Source organism: Bison bison, unplaced genomic scaffold (assembly GCF_000754665.1).
Source record: "Bison bison bison isolate TAMUID 2011002044 unplaced genomic scaffold, Bison_UMD1.0 scf7180017864291, whole genome shotgun sequence".
NCBI lineage: Eukaryota > Metazoa > Chordata > Mammalia > Artiodactyla > Bovidae > Bison > Bison bison.
The window spans coordinates 203,611-221,971 of record NW_011494863.1 but is presented as its reverse complement, the minus strand read 5'-3'; the positions used below and the strand labels follow the sequence as shown (position 1 = coordinate 221,971).

At 42.0% G+C, this 18,361-nt stretch overlaps 1 protein-coding gene across 4 annotated transcripts in view; it reads left to right on the top strand.

The window, feature by feature from the left end:
• SIL1 (SIL1 nucleotide exchange factor) overlaps positions 1-18,361 on the top strand; it is a 250,768-nt gene that overhangs the window by 195,620 nt on the left and 36,787 nt on the right. The gene's annotated exons all lie outside the window — the stretch shown is intronic.

The following is an 18,361-nucleotide window of genomic DNA, read 5'->3' as shown; positions in this document are numbered from 1 at the left end:
GTACCTTACTAAACTATTTTATTGTTTATAAAAGATTTTCAGTTTATTCTTTAGTTTATACAGTCAAAATACATGCAAAGAAAGATACATATTTTCTTTTATAGTGGTATAGTAGGTAATTTGTTTTTGACAGGAATCCTTTTGATATTTCATGATTATACATGATGGCATTTGATGTGTATGTGTCTTTTATCTATTTTTATATGTGTTTATATTACATATGTTTATGTCAAGTAAATATGTTAGAGTAGCATTAAGTGTGCATATATAAATTTCATTTTCACCAAGGGCATCTAAAAGAAATAAATGCAAATCAAAACCACTATGAGGTACCATTTCACACCAGTCAGAATGGCTGCGATCCAAAAGTCTACAAATAATAAATGCTGGAGAGGGTGTGGAGAAAAGGGAACCCTCTTACACTGTTGGTGGGAATGCAAACTAGTACAACCACTATGGAGAACAGGGTGGAGATTCCTTAAAAAACTGGAAATAGAACTGCCTTATGATCCAGCAATCCCACTGCTGGGCATACACACTGAGGAAACCAGAAGGGAAAGAGACACGTGTACCCCAGTGTTCATCGCAGCACTGTTTATAATAGCCAGGACATGGAAGCAACCTAGATGTCCATCAGCAGATGAATGGATAAGAAAGCTGTGGTACATATACACAATGGAGTATTACTCAGCCATTAAAAAGAAAACATTTGAATCAGTTCTAATGAGGTGGATGAAACTGGAGCCTATTATACAGAGTGAAGTAAGCCAGAAAGAAAAACACCAATACAGTATACTAACACATATATATGGAATTTAGAAAGATGGTAACAATAACCCGGTGTACGAGACAGCAAAAGAGACACTGATGTATAGAACAGTCTTATGGACTCTATGGGAGAGGGAGAGGGTGAGAAGATTTGGGAGAATGGCATTGAAACATGTAAAATATCATGCATGAAACGAGAGGCCAGTCCAGGTTCGATGGACAATACTGGATGCTTGGGGCTAGTGCACTGGGACTACCCAGAAGTCTGGGAAGTTTACCCCAGAGGGATGGTATGGGGAGGGAGGAGGGAGGAGGGTTCAGGATGGGGAACACATGTATACCTGTGGCTGATTCATTTTGGTAATCGGTAAAACCAATACAATTATGTAAAGTTTAAAAATAAAATAAAATTAAAAAAAAATTTATGGTGAATTGTATGCCTTTTTGCCATCTACCTAGATGACTGTGTGATAATCCTACTGTGACCTCATTTGGCAAATTATATTTGTATATTACCCAATAGTGAATCATCTTTACATATCTGTAATGATTTTTTTAGCCAGTGTATTAGTTATCTGTTGCTGTCTGACAAGTTACCATTAACTTAGCTGCTTAAAGCAATGCACATTTTCTATTTCAGTATCTATGGTTCAGGATTCCACACATGACTCAGTGGGTCCTCTGTATCACTGCAGTGCTGCTGCTGCTGCTGCTAAGTTGCTTCAGTCATGTCCGACTCTGTGCAACCTCATAGACGGCAGCCCACCAGGCTTCTCCATCCCTGGGATTCTCCAGGCAAGAATACTGGAGTGGGTTGCCATTTCCTTCTCCAGTATCACTGCAATAGCTGACTTCTAACCTGAGGCTTGCCTGGGGAAGGATATCTTTCTAATAAGCTCATGGGGGTCCAATGTTTTTTGCAGAATTCAGTCTTTTGCAGGTTGGCACATTAGGGGCTTCATTTTCTTGCTGGCTGGAGCCTGCTCTCTGTTTCTTGCCATGTGTTCATCTCCATAAATATCTCCCAACATGGCAGCTTGGTTTTTCAAAGCCAGTGAGAGAGAGAGCAAGTTCTCAGCAAAACAGACATTATGGTGTCAGGTAGTGCAGTGACATGTACGTGTTCACATGCATCCTGTTACCTTTCCTGTGTTGGTTAGAAGTAAGTCATATCTTACTTAAGGGGATGTGTCTGATTTTGGTCTAGACATTATGAATTGTCTGCAAGTACCAGGAAATGATATATATAAGATAGATGTTTATTTCTCTTTCACCTAAACACGATCTTCAGATCAGCAGGGCCGGTATGGCAGCCCTGCTTCAGGTGGACACGGTGGGTCTTGAGTTCGTTCTAGTCACACTAAGATTCCTGCCCTAAGGAATAACCCTTTCTTCATCATTTTAAATGACCGGATCTGCATCCCAGGGAGCAGAGTGGAAGAAGGGACATAGAAGAGGAAGCCAGTGACGATTAAGTCTTTTAAGGAAGACCTGAAATCTGGCAAATGATGTTTTTGCTTATATCTTGTTGGCCAAAATGTAGTCTTTTTTACTTGTATTTCATTTGCCCAGCAAAAGTTTGGCTGCTGTGGAAGAATGGGAGAACAGATCATAAGGAATCACTAGCAATTTCTACCATAACTAGTTTTAAGCTAAACAAACAAACAATCAAAAAACTCTTTGCTCTGGGATGTTGTTGTTTGGTTGCTAAGTCATGTCTGACTCTTGGTGACCCCACAGACTATAGCCTGCCAGGCTCCTCTGTCCATGGGATTTCCCAGGCAAGAATACTGGAGTGGGTTGCCGTTTTCTTCTCTAGGGGATCTTCCCGATCTTTCCTTCTCCAGGGATTGAACTCACGTCTTCTGCATTAGCAGGCAGATTGTTTACCACTGAGCCACCAGGGAAGCCCTGCTCTGGGATTGTTGTTGATCAGTCATCCAGTTGTGTCTGACTCTTTGCGACCCCATGGACTGCAGCACACCAGGCCTCCCAGTCTCTCACCATCTCCCAAAGTTTGTCCAAGTTCATGTCCATTGGATTGGTGATGCCATCCAGCCATCTCATCCTCTGACACTCTCTTCTCCTTCTGCCCTCAGTCTCTCCCAGCATCTGGGGCTTTTCCAATGAGTTGGCTGTTCTCATCAGATAACCAAAATACTGGAGCTTCAGCATCAGTCCTTCCACCAAGTATTCAGGTTGATTTCCCTTAAGATTGACTGGTTTGATCTCATTGCTGTCCAAGGGACTCTCAGGAGTCTTCTCCAGCACCACAGTTTGAAGGTATCAATTCTTTGGCATTCTGCCTTCTTTACAGCTCTCACAACCACACGTGACCACTGAGAAGACCATAGCGTTGATTATACAGACCTTTGTCGGCAGAGTGATGTCTCTTGCTTTTCAACACACTGTCTAGGTTTGTCATAGCTTTCCTGCTAAGAAGCAATCATCTTCTGATTTCATGACTGCAGTCACCATCCACAGTGGTTTTAGAGCCCAAGAAGAGAAAATCTGTCACTAATTCCACCTTTTCTCCTTCTGGACCAGATGCTGTAATCTTAGTTTTTTTAATATTTAGTTTTAGACAGGCTCTTTCACTCTCTTTCACCCTCATCAAGAGACTTTAGTTCCTCTTCGCTTTCTGCCATTAGAGTGGCATCATCCCGCATATCTGAGGTTGTTGGATGTTTCTCCCACCTATCTTGATTTCAGCTTGTTACTCATCCAGCCCAGCATTTCTCATATGTGCCTGGTGTAGTAGGTTAAACAAACATGGTGACCACAGACAACCCTGTCATACTGCTTTCTCAGTCTTGAACCATCAGTTGTTCCACACAGGGTTCTAACTGTTGCTTCTTGACCTGCATACAGGTTTCTCAGGAGACAGATAAAATGGTCTGGTATTCCCATCTCTTTAAGAACTTTCCACAGTTTGTTGTGATCCACACAGTCAAAGGCTTTAGTGTAGTTGATGAAACAGAGGTAGATGTTTTTCTGGAATTCCCTTGTTTTCTCTGTGATCCAGCAAATGCTGGCAATTTGATCTCTGGTTCCTCTTCCTTTTTAAAACCCAGTTTGGACATCTGGAAGTTCTTAGTTCACATAATGCTGAAGCCTAGCATGCAAGGTTTTAAGCGTGACCTTACTCACATGGGAGATGAGTGCAATTGTCCAATGGTTGTCACATTCTTTAATATTACTCATCTTGGGATTGGTATGAGAATTGACCTTTTCCAATCCTGTGGCCACTGCTGGGTCTTCAAGATTTGCTGACATATTGAATGTAACACATTGATGGCATCATCCTTTAGGGTTTTGAATAGTTCTACTGGAATTCCATCACACCACTCGCTTTATTAAAAGCAGTGCTTCCTAAGGCCCAGTTGATTTTCGCATTCCAGAATGTCTGGCTCTGGGTGGCTGACCACATCATCATAGTAATCCAGTTCATTAAGATCTTTTTTGTACAGTTCTTCTGTGTATTCTTTCCATCTCTTCTTGATCTTTTCAGTGTTTACTAGATCTCCACCATTTCTGTCCTTTATTGTGCCCATCTTTGGGCAAAATGTTCCCTTGATAGCTCCAAGTTTCCTCAAGAGATCTCTAGTCTTTGGCCTTCTGTTGTTTTCTTCTAGTTTTACGCACTGTTCATTGAAGAAGACCTTCTTGTCTCTCCATTGCTGTTCTTTGGAACTCTGCATTTAGTTGGGTGTACCTTTCCCTTTGGGCTTCCCTGATAGCTCAGTTGGTAAAGAATCTGCCTGCAATGCAGGAGACCCTGGTTCGATAGTCATTGGCAATATGGATCAGGTTGGGAAGATTCTCTGGAGGAGGGATAGGCAACCCACTCCAGTATTCTTGGGCTTTCCTGTGGCTCAACTGGTAAAAGAATCCGCCTGCATGGTGGGAGACCTGGATTTGATCCCTGGGTTGGGGATATACCCTGGAGAAGGGAAACGCTACCTACTCCAGTATTCTGGCCTGGAGAATTCCATGGGATTCCATGGAGTTGCAAAGAGACACGACAGAGTGACTTTCATTCACCTTTCCCTTTCTCCCTTGTTCTTCTCTTCTTTCTTCAGCTATTTGTAAAGCCTCCTCAGATAGCCACTTTGCCTTCTTGCTTTTCTTTTTCTTTGGGATGTTGTTTTTCGCTGTCTCCTGTACTGTATTAAGGACCTTCGTTTCATAGTTCTTCAGGCACACTGTTAAGTAGATCTAATCCTTTGAGTCTATTTGTTACCTCCACCGCATATTCATAGGAAATTTGATTTAAGTAGTACCTGGCTGGCTTGCTGGTCTTCCCCCTTTCTTTGGTTTTCCCCTTTCTTTCTGAATTTTGCTATGAGAAGCTGATGATCAGCTCCAGGTCTTGTTTTTGCTGACTGTATACAGCTTCTCCATCTTCAGCTACAAAAAATATAATCAATTTGATTTTGGTATTGACCATTCAGTTATGTCCATGTGTAAAATCATCTCTTGTGTTGTTGAAAAAGAGTATTTGCTATGACCAGTGCATTCTCTTAACAGAATTTGGTTAGCTTTTGCCCTGCTTCATTTTGTTCTCCAAGGCCAGACTTGCCTGTTACTCAAGGTATCTCTTGACTTCCTACTTTTACATGCCAATCCCCAGTGAACATCTTTTTTGGTATTAGTTCTAGGACGTCTTCTAGGTCTTCATAGAACTGATCAAGTTCAGCTTCTTCAGCATCGGTAGTTGGGGCATAGACTTGAATTACTGTGATGTTGAATGGCTTGCCTTGGAAGCAAACTGAGATTGCACCCAAGTACTGATTTCAGACTTTTTGTTGATTATGAGGGCTACTCCATTTCTTCTATGCAATTCTTGCCCACAGTAGTAGATATAATGGTCATCTGAGTTAAATTCTCCCATTGCCATCCATTTTAGTTCACTGATTCCTAAGATGTAGATGTTTATTCTTAGCATCTCTTGCTTGACCATGTCCAATTTACTTTGATTCATGGACCTAACATTGCGGGTTCCTGTGCAGTATGTTTCCACTTTGCTTCATTCTTTGAAGGCCCAGGTGCTTCATGCATTCTGGGGCTATTAGTAGTTGTCCTCCGCTCTTCCCCTGCAGCTTATTGTACACCTTCAGACTTGGGGGACTCATCTTTCGGTGTCATAGCTTTTTGTTCTTTTATACAGTTCATGAGCTTCTCATGCCAAGTATACAGGAGTGGTTTGCCATTCCCTCTTTCAGTGGATCATGTCTTGTTAGAACTCTTCACAATGACCCACCCATGGATGTCTCAGGTGGCCCTACACAGCATGGCTCATAGCTTTGTTGAATTACGAAAGCACCTTCACAGTGACAACCCAGTGATCTATGAATGGGGCCCTGGGATAGTTAAGTATTAAATTATTTTTTCTCCTTTAGAGATTTGAGAAATTATTAAAAATTCAGTTTCTTTTCTGTAGAATGGGGAGGACTTGAAGAGCACAGTATGCCAGAGAGAACTGGACTAGCTTGGACCAAGTACAGTGTGGATATGAGGAAGGGTGGTTGTGGAAAAGGAGCCAGCAAGGAGCAGGTTCTTAAAGTATATTGTCTCTATTTTATCCTGCAACAACTCTTGCTGTCGGTTCAGTTCAGTCACTCAGTTGTGTCCGACTCTTTGCAACCACGTGAACTGCAGCACGCCAGGCTTCTCTGTTCATTACCAGCTCCCAGAGCTTGCTCAAACTCATTGAGTCGGTGATGCCATCCAACCATCTCATCCTCTGTTGTTGCCTTCTCCTGCCCTCAATCTGTCCCAACATCAAGGTCTTTTCCAATGAGTCAGTTCTTCGCATCAGGTGGCCAAAGTGTTGGAGTTTCAGCTTCAGTCCTTCCAGTGAATATTCAGTACTGATTTCCTTTATGATTGTTTGGATCTCCAAGCAGTCCCAGGGACTCTCGAGTCTTCTTCAACACCACAGTTTAAAAGCATCAATTCTTCAGCACTCAGGTTTCTTTATGGTCCAACTCTCACATCCATACATGACTACTGGAAAAGCCATAGCTTTGACTAGACAGACTTGGTTGGCAAAGTAATGTCTCTGCTTTTTAATATGCCGTCTGGGTTTGTCATAGTTTTTCTTCCAAAGAGCAAGCGTCTTTTAATTTCATAGCTGCAGTCACCATCTGCAGTGATTTTTGGGCCTCCCAAAATATAGTCTGTCACTGTTTCCATTGTTTCCCCATCTATTTGCCATGCATGATGGGACCAGATGCCATGATCTTCATTTTTTGAATGTTGAGTTATAAGCCAGCTTTTTCACTCTCCTCTTTCACTTTCATCAAGAGGCTCTTTAGCTCCTGTTTGCTTTCTGCCATAAGGGTGGTGTCAACTGCACATCTGAGGTTATTGATATTTCTCCCGGCAATCTTGATTCCAGCTTGTACTTCACCCAGCCCAGCATTTCGCATGATGTACTCTGCATGTGCTATGGGTAATATTATTCTGGCTTTATAGAACAGGGTAATTGCTTAAGGACTCTGAAATGGTTTATGGGAGGACTCAAATTGAAGAAAGTAGGAAAAACCACTAGACCATTCAGGTATGACCTAAATCAAATCCCTTATGATTATTCAGTGGAAGTGACAAACATGTTTAAGGGATTAGATCTGATACACAGAGTGCCTGAAGAATTATGGACAGAGGTTCGTGACATTGTACAGGAGGCAGTGATCAAGACCATCCCCAAGAAAAAGAAATGCAGAAAGGCAAAATGGTTGTCTGAAAAGGCCTTACAAATAGCTGAGAAAAGAAGCTAAAGGCAAAGGAGAAAAGGAAAGATATACCCATTTGAATGCAGAGTTCCAAAGAATAGCAAGGAGAGATAAGAAAGTCTTCCTCGGTGATCAATGCAAAGAAATAGAATAAAACGGTAGAATGGAAAAGACTAGAGATCACTTCAAGAAGCTTAGAGATATCAAGGTTACATTTCTTGCAAAGATGGGCCCAATAAAGGACAGAAATGGCATGGACCTAACAGAAGCAGAAAGTATTAAGAAGAGGTGGCAAGAATACACAGAAGAACAGTGCAAAAAAAAAGATCTTCATGACCCAGATAACCATGATGGTGTGATCACTCACCTATAGCCAGACATCCTGGAATGCAAAGTCAAGTGGGCCTTAGGAAGCATCACTGTGAATAAAGCTGATGGAGGTGATGGAGTTTCAGTTGAGCTATTTCAAATCCTAAAAGATGATGCTGTGAAAGTGCTGCACTCAATATGCCAGCAAATTTGGAAAACTCAACAGTGGCCACAAGACTGGAAAAGGTCAGTTTTTATTCCAATCCCAAAGAAGGGCAATACCAAAGAATTTTCAAACTACTGCACAATTGCAGTCATCTCACACGCTAGCAAAGTAATGCTCAAAATTCTCCAAGTCAGGTTTCAACAGTACATGAACTGTGAACTTCCAGATGTTCAAGCCGTATTTAGAAAAGGCAGAAGAACCAGAGATCAATGGCCAACATCCATTGCATCATAGAAAAAACAATAGAGTTCCATAAAAAACATCTACTTCTGCTTTATTGACTATGCCAAAGCCTTTGACTGTGTGGATCACAACAAACTGTGGAAAATTCTGAAAGAGATGGAAATACCAGACCACCTTACCTGCCTCCTGAGAAATCTGTATTCAGGTCAAGAAGCAACAGTTAGAACTGGATGTGGAACAACAGACTGGTTCCAAATCAGGAAAGGAATATGTCAAGGCTGTATCTTGTCACCCTGCTTATTTCACTTATATGCAGAGTACATCATGTGAAATGCTGGGTTGGATGAAGCACAAGCTGGAATCAAGATTGCCAGGAGAAATATCAGTAACCTCAGATATGCAGATAATACCACTCTTATGGCAGACAGTGAAGAAGAACTAAAGAGCCTTTTGATGAAAGTGAAAGAGGAGAGTGAAAAAGTTGGTTTAAAACTCAACATTCAGAAAACTAAGAACATGGCATCTGGTCTTGTCACTTCATGGCAAATAGGTGGGGAAACAATGGAAACAGTGAGAGATTTTATTTTTCTGGGCTCCAAAATCACTGCAGATGGTGATTGCAGCCATGAAATTAAAAGACACTTGCTCCTTGGAAGAAAAGCTATGACCAACCTAGACAGCATATTAAAAAGCAGAGATATTACTGCTGTAGTCCATGGGATGACAGAGTCGGACACGACTGAGTAACTGAACTGAACACTTTAACCCAGAACTTGATGTTAAAGCCCGTGTTCATTCTTTAGTTTGAAGAGTTAACAGATTCCCATAAAGAGAGCCATGTTTCTAAGGGTCTTGAGTGTGATACTAGTCTTTTTATTCATCAGTTATGCAAGCTCTCAACTTTGATATTTTGAAGTTGCAGGCAATGACATGAGGATGTAATCATTTAGTTGCTAAGTTCTGTGTCACTCTTTGAGACCCCATGGACTGCAGCATGCCAGGCTTTCCTGTCCACCATCTCATGGAGCTTGCTCAAATCATGTCCATTGAGTTGGCGTTGCCATCCATCTTTTTTTTTTTTTTGGAGTTTTCTTTTCTTTTTTTTTAAATATACATTTATTTATTTTAATTGGAGGCTAATTACTTTACAATATTGTATTGGTTTTGCCATACATCAACATGAATCTACCATGGGTGTACACATGTTCCCCATCCTGAACCACCCTCCCACCTCCCTCCCCATACCATCCCTCTGGGTCATCCCAGTGCACCAGCCCTGAGTATCCTGTATCATGCATCGAACCTGGACTGACGATTCGTTTCGTATATGATATTATACATGTTTCAATGCCATTCTCCCAAATCATCCCACCCTCACCCTCTCCCACAGAGTCCATAAGACTGTTCTATACATCTGTGGCTCTTTTGCTGTCTTGCATACAGGGTTATCGTTACCATCTTTCTAAATTCCATATATATGCGTTAGTATACTGTATTGGTGTTTTTCTTTCTGGCTTCACTCTGTATAATAGGCTCCAGTTTCATCCACCTCATTAGAACTGATTCAAATATATTCTTTTTAATGGCTGAGTAATACTCCATTGCGTATATGTACCACAGCTTTCTTATCCATTCATCTGTTGATGGACATCTAGATTGCATCCATGTCCTGTAGTAAACAGTGCTGCAATGAACATTGGGGTACACGTGTCTCTTTGAATTCTCGATGTGTATGCCCAGCAGTGGAATTGCTGGGTCGTATGGCACTTCTGTTTCCAGTTTTTTAAGGAGTCTCCACACTGTTCTCCATAGTGGCTGAACTAGTTTGCATTCCCACCAACAGTGTAAGAGGGTTCCTTTTTCTCCACACCCTCTCCAGCATTTATTGCTTGTAGACTTTTGGAATAGACTTCCAAAAGTAGACTTCGGAATAGCAGCCATTCTGACTGGCGTGAAATGGTACCTCATTATGGTTTTCATTTGCATTTCTCTCATAATGAGTGATGTTGACCATCTTTTCATGTGTTTGTTAGCCCTCTGTATGTCTTCTTTGGAGAAATGTCTGTTTAGTTCTTTGGCCCATTTTTTGATTGGGTCATTTATTTTTCTGGAATTGAGCTGCAGGAGTTGCTTGTATATTTTTGAGATTAGTTGTTTGTCAGTTGCTTCATTTGTTATTATTTTCTCCCATTCTGAAGGCTGTCTTTTCACCTTGCTTATAGTTTCCTTTGTTGTGCAGAAGCTTTTAATTTTGATTAGGTCCCATTTGTTTATTTTTGCTTTTATTTCCATTACTCTGGGAGGTGGGTCATAGAGGATCCTGCTGTGATTTATGTCAGAGAGTGTTTTGCCTATGTTCTCCTCTAGGAGTTTTATAGTTTCTGGTCTTATGTTTAGATCTTTAATCCATTTTGAGTTTATTTTTGTGTAGGTTGTTAGAAAGTGTTCTAGTTTCATTCTTTTACAAGTGGTTGACCAGTTTTCCCAGCACCACTTGTTAAAGATATTGTCTTTTCTCCATTGTATATTCTTGCCTCCTTTGTCAAAGGTAAGGTGTCCATAGGTGCATGGATTTATCTCTGGGCTTTCTATTTTGTTCCATTGATCTATATTTCTGTCTTTGTGCCAGTATCATACTATCTTGATGACTGTGGCTTTGTAGTAGAGCCTGAAGTCAGGCAGGTTGATTCCTCCAGTTCCATTCTTCTTTCTCAAGATTGCTTTGGCTATTTGAGGTTTTTTGTATTTCCATACAAATTGTGAAATTATTTATTCTAGCTCTGTGAAAAAATACCTTTGGTAGCTTTATGGGGATTGCATTGGTAGATTGCTTTGGGTATATACTCATTTTCACTGTATTGATTCTTCCGATCCATGAACACAGTATATTTCTCCATCTATTAGTGTCCTCTTTGATTTCTGTCACCAATGTTTTATAGTTTTCTACGTATAGGTGTTTTGTTTCTTTAGGTAGATATATTCTTAAGTATTTTATTCTTTTCATTGCAATGGTGAATGGAATTGTTTCTTTAATTTCTCTTTCTGTTTTCTCAGTATTAGTGTATAGGAATGCAAGGGATTTCTTTGTGTTGATTTTATATCCTGCAACTTTACTATATTCATTGATTAGCTCTAGTAGTTTTCTAGTGGAGTCTTTAGGGTTTTCTTTGTAGAGGATCATGCCATCTGCAAACAGTGAGAGTTTTACTTCTTTTCCAGTTTGGATTCCTTCCATCCAACCATCTTATCCTCTGTCTTCCCCTTCTCCTGACCTCAATCTTTCCCAGCATCAGGGTCTTTCCCAGCATCAGGGTCTTTCCCAGTGGACCGGCTCTTCCCATCAGGTGGCCAAAGTTTTGGAGCTTCACCTTAAGTATCAGTCCTTGCAATGAATATTCAGGGTTGATTTCCTTTAGGATTGACTGTTGATCTCCTTGCTGCCCAAGTTAAGGGTCTTCTCTAGCACCACAGTTCAAAAGTACCAGTTCTTCAGTGCTCAGCATTCTTTATGGTCCAACTCTCACATCTGTACATGACTAGTGGAAAAAAACCTTAGCTTTGTCTATAGAACCCTTTGTCAGCAAAGTGACGTCTATGTTTTTTAATACACTGTTGTCATAGCTTTTCTTCCAGGGAGCAAGTGTCTTTTAATTCCATGGCTGCTGTTACCATCCACAGTGATTTTGGAGTCCAAGAAAGTAAAGTCTCTCACTATCCATTGTTTCCGCATCTATTTTCCATGAAGTGATGGGACCGGATGTCATGATCTTAGATTTTTGAATATTGAGTTTTAAGCCAGCTTTTTCACTGTCCTCTTTCACCTTCATCAAGAGGCTCCTTAGTTCCTCTTCACTTTCTGCCATTAAAGTGGTATCATCTGCATATCTGAAGTTGTTGATATTTCTTCTGGCAATCTTGGCTGGATGAATCACAAGCTGAAATCAGTATCACTGGGGAGGTAATAGATGGGATGTATGGAAAGGTCTCTCTATTCAGGCTGGCTGTGATAGCCAGCAGTCTGAATGGTGGTCAGGATGTCTGTCTGTTCCTTCCTTGCTTTCCATTGTCTGCTTATGCTTTAGTATGGCAGTCCAGTGGACACTGGCAAGCATAAGCCTCCTTAGGAAATTCACAGCCACTCTCTTTTGCCCATTGGAGATAAACCCTGAAAACAGCTCTGACCCACCTTTCCAGGAATGGGGCTGCTCAGACTGGGAAAGCATGCTTGGAAGTTTGCTGCTCTGGTTCATTTTTCAAAACACTTGAGTCCCTTCTGTGGTTTCTCTGTGGGATTTAAGTTACAATGTCAGAGGTGGGGAACTTTCTCTTGCTATACTTCCTCTCTTTTCTACCTCCCTTCAAGCACTTCTGAGTGTTTTATTTATTTAGTTCTGGTCAGTTAGACGTTTTCTCTCCCAGCCGTTCATCTGCAGGTAACATTAGTCCATTAGTTACAGAGGAGAACCAGAAAGACAAGGGGGCAGGCAGTACTTGAAGAATGGCAGGAAATATCAACCCTGTCCCTGCTGATGACAGCCATGCTTCACAGCTTGCACTTCCTGAGTAAAAGACTTGGGAAGGGGGAGTCTCAGAGCTTTTTCAGGAAGTTGGCTGCATCCCATTATCTCCAAATGTGTGCAAAGTGTTTAATGAACAGCACTGGGTACGAAGCTGTCATGTGGCTGTGGAGCAGACGGATTTGCTCATATTGGACAATTCATAATCCCTTTGTTTCAGGGAAATCTCTAAGACTGACTTCTCATACTGCTTCCCAACCCCCATTGCATACACAGCCTTGAGGTTTAAAGCTAATTTCTTTCTATCTCATTTTCTTTCAGTTTTATACTGCGTTTAATCAGTTGCTTTAGTCTCATTGCCCCTTCAGCCAGGCTTGCCAGGAAAGGATTATAGCTGGGCCCTCATGCCCCAGCTTCATCTGGAGCATCTGGTCAGCGTGCCAGAACACAGAATATCTCAGAGGCTTCCTCTGCTCTTTGACTGGTAAACACAGGGTAGTTTAAGCTGTTATGGAGCCTTCTGTTTACAAAACATCCAGAATATGTGAAGGGTAAAGGGGAAGCTGAAAGCTCTTAAAAACTAGCTGGAAAGTGCATGAAAACTAAAATGGAGTCCACCTGCTCAGTTCCCAGGAGTCCTCCCCAAGCTCCTTTTTGTGGTTAGGTCATTTAGATTCTCACTGCAAGGACTTGAGGGAAAAGACCATTCCAGTAGGATTTCTGTTTGGGTGAGAGTTCCTGAGGGGCATCCTGGGGGATTTTCCTTCATGATGGTCACTATGGTACTTCACTCTGAGCAAGTATCTTTTCACAATCGTCATTGTCTTTGTGGAAAACTCTTTTGGGTTTGTGTCCACACTGGGGTGAATATTAAGATTCGAAAAGAAGCAAAGGCTAAGCAGAAGGTGGGCCCAGGAGTAAACTTGCTGGGCAGTTTTCAAGCAGGAAGAGAGGACAGAAATCAGCAAACCCTGGTACATACCTTTGCCATCTAACATGAAATGCCTGTTGCATAGATGCTCTTGCCAAAGAACTGTGGAAAATAGCTGAGTGGAGGAGCTTCCAATCCCCCTTAGTGTCTCTGTTGAAACGATTTATTCAAGACCACAGAGCCAGCTGGCAGACAAAATGAAAAGATGAGTCAGAAACTATAATTTCTTTCAAGCTAAGATGTGGCCTTCAGGTAGCATTTCCTGCATGGAGGACTCTGGATACAGAGCAGCGTGTTCCTGCAAGATTCAGATAAAGCCCCTCTCTCCAGCCCTGTAACTCACAGTAAACTGTGCATTAGATGAGCTGCAGTTTCTGCTTTTGCAAAAATAAGAAATTGTTGGGGGCTTATCAAGCTAGATAGTGCCTTGTAGGGTGTCTTACACAGAGTGTCTGACCTGCCCTCCCTCTCCTTCCCTCCACTTCCCTTTCCCCTCTCTCCTTTGTTGCTGCAGCCTTGTCTTCAGATAGTCATAGTGACCTCTTGGGTCCCTGCATCTTTCTAACTACAGCTAATCCTGGTCCTGCATTCCTTTTTTGTTTTGTTTTTTAAGTAATTTTTATTTCTTTTTGACTGTTCTGGGTCTTCGTTGCTGGATGGGCTGTCTTTAATTTCAGTGAGTGGGGCTACTCTTCATTGTGGTGTATGGGCTTCTCACTGTCGTGGCTTCTCTTGTTGCAGAACACAGGCTTCAGTAGTTCTGGCACATGGGCTCAGTAGTTGCTATTCCCGGGCTCTAGAATGCAGGCTCAGTAGTTGTGGTACATGGCTTAATTGCTCCACGACATGTAGGATCTTTGAGGACCAGGGATTGAACCCATGTCTCCTGCATTGGCAGGGAGCTCTGGTCCTGCATTTTTTTTTTTTTTTTGGTCCTGCATTCTTAAAGTCTGCACCCAAAGGCTCACTAAAACTGCCCAGCTAAGAGACATAAAAAGCAGAGACATTACTTTGCCAACAAAGGTCCATCTAGTCAAGGCTATGGTTTTTCCAGTGGTCATGTATGGATGTAAGAGTTGGACTGTGAAGAAAGCTGAGCACAGAAGCATTGATGCTTTTGAACTGTGGTGTTGGAGAAGACTCTTGAGATTCCTTTGGACTGTAAGCAGATCCAACCAGTCCATTCTAAAGGAGATCACTCCTGGGTATTCATGGAAGGACTGATGTTGAAACTGAAACTCCAGCACTTTGGCCGCCTGATGCGAAGAGCTGACTCATTGGAAAAGACCTTGCTGCTGGGAAAGATTGAGCGCAGGAGAAGGGGACGACAGAGGATGAGATGGCTGGATGGCATCACCGACTCAATGGACATGGGTTTGGGAAAACTCTGGGAGTTGGTGATGGACAGGGAGGCCTGGTGTGCTGCGGTTCATGGGGTCGCAGAGTCAGACACAACTGAGCGACTGAACTGAAGAGACGTATGAAAGTCTTGTTTTCTCCATGAAATGTAGTTAGACCTCTCTATTAGTATTTTGGCAAATGTCCAGATTAGTATCATGAGGTGACTTAGTCAAATTTAAATTTTATGTCTTCAGCTCTGATTTGGTAATATATTCACGTGGTTCAAAATTCAAAGGGCACTAAAGGCCGTTGTGAACTTCCTCATACCCCATCCCTGTTCCATCCAGGTTCCCTTCCTCAAAGCAACCAAGGGTTGCCAGTTTCTTCTAGAGATATTTATGTATAGTCTAAGCAAATGTACCCATATAGTGTTTTTTCATATATTTATACAAAAGGTACTTCACTGTGTATACAGCTTACTTGTTTCCATTTAACAATATATCATAGACATCATTCTTTATCAGTACATAAACAGCTTCTTAGGAGGTGACTTTCATTTTAATAAATGTAGAATGACTCACGTAGAAACCTTTGGGGAAATGTGTGCGTTGACCCATGTTTAAAAATGACAGTGCTCCAATTAGACTTATTACTTAGGCACAATTTATTGTTTAAATGAAGGATGTATTTGATTGTTGTGTCTAAGAAGTGATTACTGATGGCTTTTTAGAGCCAGTATGACTCACAAAGCATCTTTGATGATAAGTTTAGAATGACTGTGTCATTAGTTCTGATTGGGAGTTTGTGCAATTCAGAATTTTAGTTTAAAACCTGTTAAGGGAAGAAATCAGCCATAAACTTGGTCTCCTTGGCTGCAGTGCTTCCCCTGTGTTGTGCTGGGACCATTTTTTAATAATCAGGGGGCTGCACTACGTCTGCCATGGCCACTTGGCACTTTGGATCTAGAGATGCCCAGATCTTTCTTTGCACTATGAAAAGTAAAAATAAAAAAGCTTAGCTATTTGCTTTTTCCCTGCTGAAACCTGCTGACAGTTGGGAATGCTTCCAGACCCAGGTGGCTGACTAGCTGGGCTCTGGCCCTCTTATGGTTATGTTCTTGGTAAAGAGATGATCCAAGAAAGATCAGGGAATGAGTTGGGGTGAGTAGGATGGCTCCATCTTGAGTGTTTGCCAGGGCAGCCACTTTAATGCTTGTGGGAGAGCCAGGCTATTTACAGAAGACAAAAGCCACATTTTTTGCTTTGGATGAGTGTATTGGTTTAGAATCCTCAGGGCCATTATAAGACATCCAGAGGTTCTGAACACTGAAAAGAATATGGTACCCATCTCCCCCCACCCTCAAATCGCCTTCTCCCCACAAATAGGTAACTCAAAATAGAAGTAATTCCAAATTTTAAATTAAGTCTGCTAGCCCCAGGAAAGATGGCTAGTTATATTTTTTTACAAAAATATATCAAATTGACTTTGGGCTTTTTCCTCACATTTTTTGGGTACCCATGCTTTGCTGATGCCCAAGGACAAATTAAGTGTCTCTGTTGCATGATCTAACATTGAGAGTGTCTAGTTCTGCTGAGGAGCTACCCTCTTTCTAGGATTTGGATGACAAGAATTATTTTACAGTATCAATAATTTTGAAGTTTTTAAAAAGAATGTTCTTTTGTTTATTTAATATTATCTTTACCTAGACTGAACATTAGAATAGCTCTGAAATTTTCTTCCAAGAAATGCATTTTCTTCTTGAGTGCTCCATGATGAAATCAGTCTTAATTTCAGTTCAACTAGTGTGTAAAAACACACAGTGAGTGATTATTAGTCCCTGAAGGAGGCAAGACAGATGGAGCCCAGAATGGAATTGGCTTTATGATTAATTGAATCCTTGAAGAGCTGAATAGAGTTAGAGCTGATCCAGCCCAATCAGCGCCTTGAGACGGCTGGTGCTGTCCCGAGCCTGAGAGAGGAAAGGGTCACAGCAACCCAGATTTATCCTCTATTAAAATGGATTGGATGTATGTACCAGACAGTTCCCATTTTTAAGCCATTGATGCAGGATAATTGGAATGGAAACAAACAAGATTAGAACTAGATTACAGGTATTTGTGCAAGTTGCCTCCTAAATCAATCAGAGTCCATGATTTGTTCTGAGGGTGCGTTATCATTAGAGTGAATCATTGAAACTCAGCGACACATCTGGAGCCGGCCAGCCAGAAGGGAAAGAGGGAGGGGGGAGCAGAAAGCTGCTTAGGGTAGGGAACTGGACACAACTGTGGAGTGCTTTTCTGTCTTTTGGGGCAGAAGTCTTCCAGAGAGAATTTTAATTTGATTTTGCTCTTTTTTCTTTGCAGCAGAGATGCATGAGAGTATAGGTTTGAAATGACTGCCTCCTTTCCATAGTGAACAGATGGGTGTGTTCTTTTTTTAATGTTTGGACCAAACAGTCACCTAGGGCAGCTGCTGCCTATGGAGACCCTGCCATCCAGGGAGAGAGAAGGACGAAGGCCTTCTAAGGTGCTGTGGAGGACTGCGGCCACGTGAATCACCAAGTCCATTAGGATTGGGTGCCCTGGTGCCTTGCCGGGGTCCTGTTAGTACAGAACATCATGTGTGGAGCTAGAGAGCTCATGTTTGCTTTCATGGATGGGCTCCACTTTCTGGGCCAGGGGCTGAGGGATGAAGGCTAGGTTCCCTCATAGCCCTCTGCCCCACTGACTCTAGCTGTGGGCATGGGCTGGGGTGTCAGGCAGGGGATCCTCGGCCTGAAGGTGACTCTCATCTAGTCTTGTACTCACATAGGTCACAGTCTCAGATCTGGAGCCGGCTAACATCTGAGTAATTGTTTTACATATAAAAACAAGAGGAATAGGTACGTGAGGAGCTTTCTCACCAGAGACGTGTTGCCACCATCCCTTTCCTTTCTGAGCTACCTTCCAGGCACTGGTGCTCATCTCAGGTTCCTGGCAACGTGTAGGGTTTAGGCCCATAGAAGCCTCCTCTGATAGGCTAGTCTTACCCTTACCTTTGAACTGAGCTTTTTTTCCTTTTTCCCATTTTGAGCTCTTGTGAGTCAGGCTGCAGGCAACTCATTTACATGGGAGACAGTCAGAAGGCAAGCATCTTGAAGTCTACTTTCATTTTGCCATGGGAGGTGTTTTCCTGTTGAATTGCTAACCTGACAGGTCAGAGGGAATCATAAGATCTCGCTCATCCCTGGATGGAACAGAGTAGAGCAGAGCACCTCCGGAGGGGGTGAAAAACCTTCCTTGATGACAGTTCTGGCATTCTCTAAGCCTATAGAGTACTGTCCTCAAGGGAACGAGGTGAGGTTTCTTGG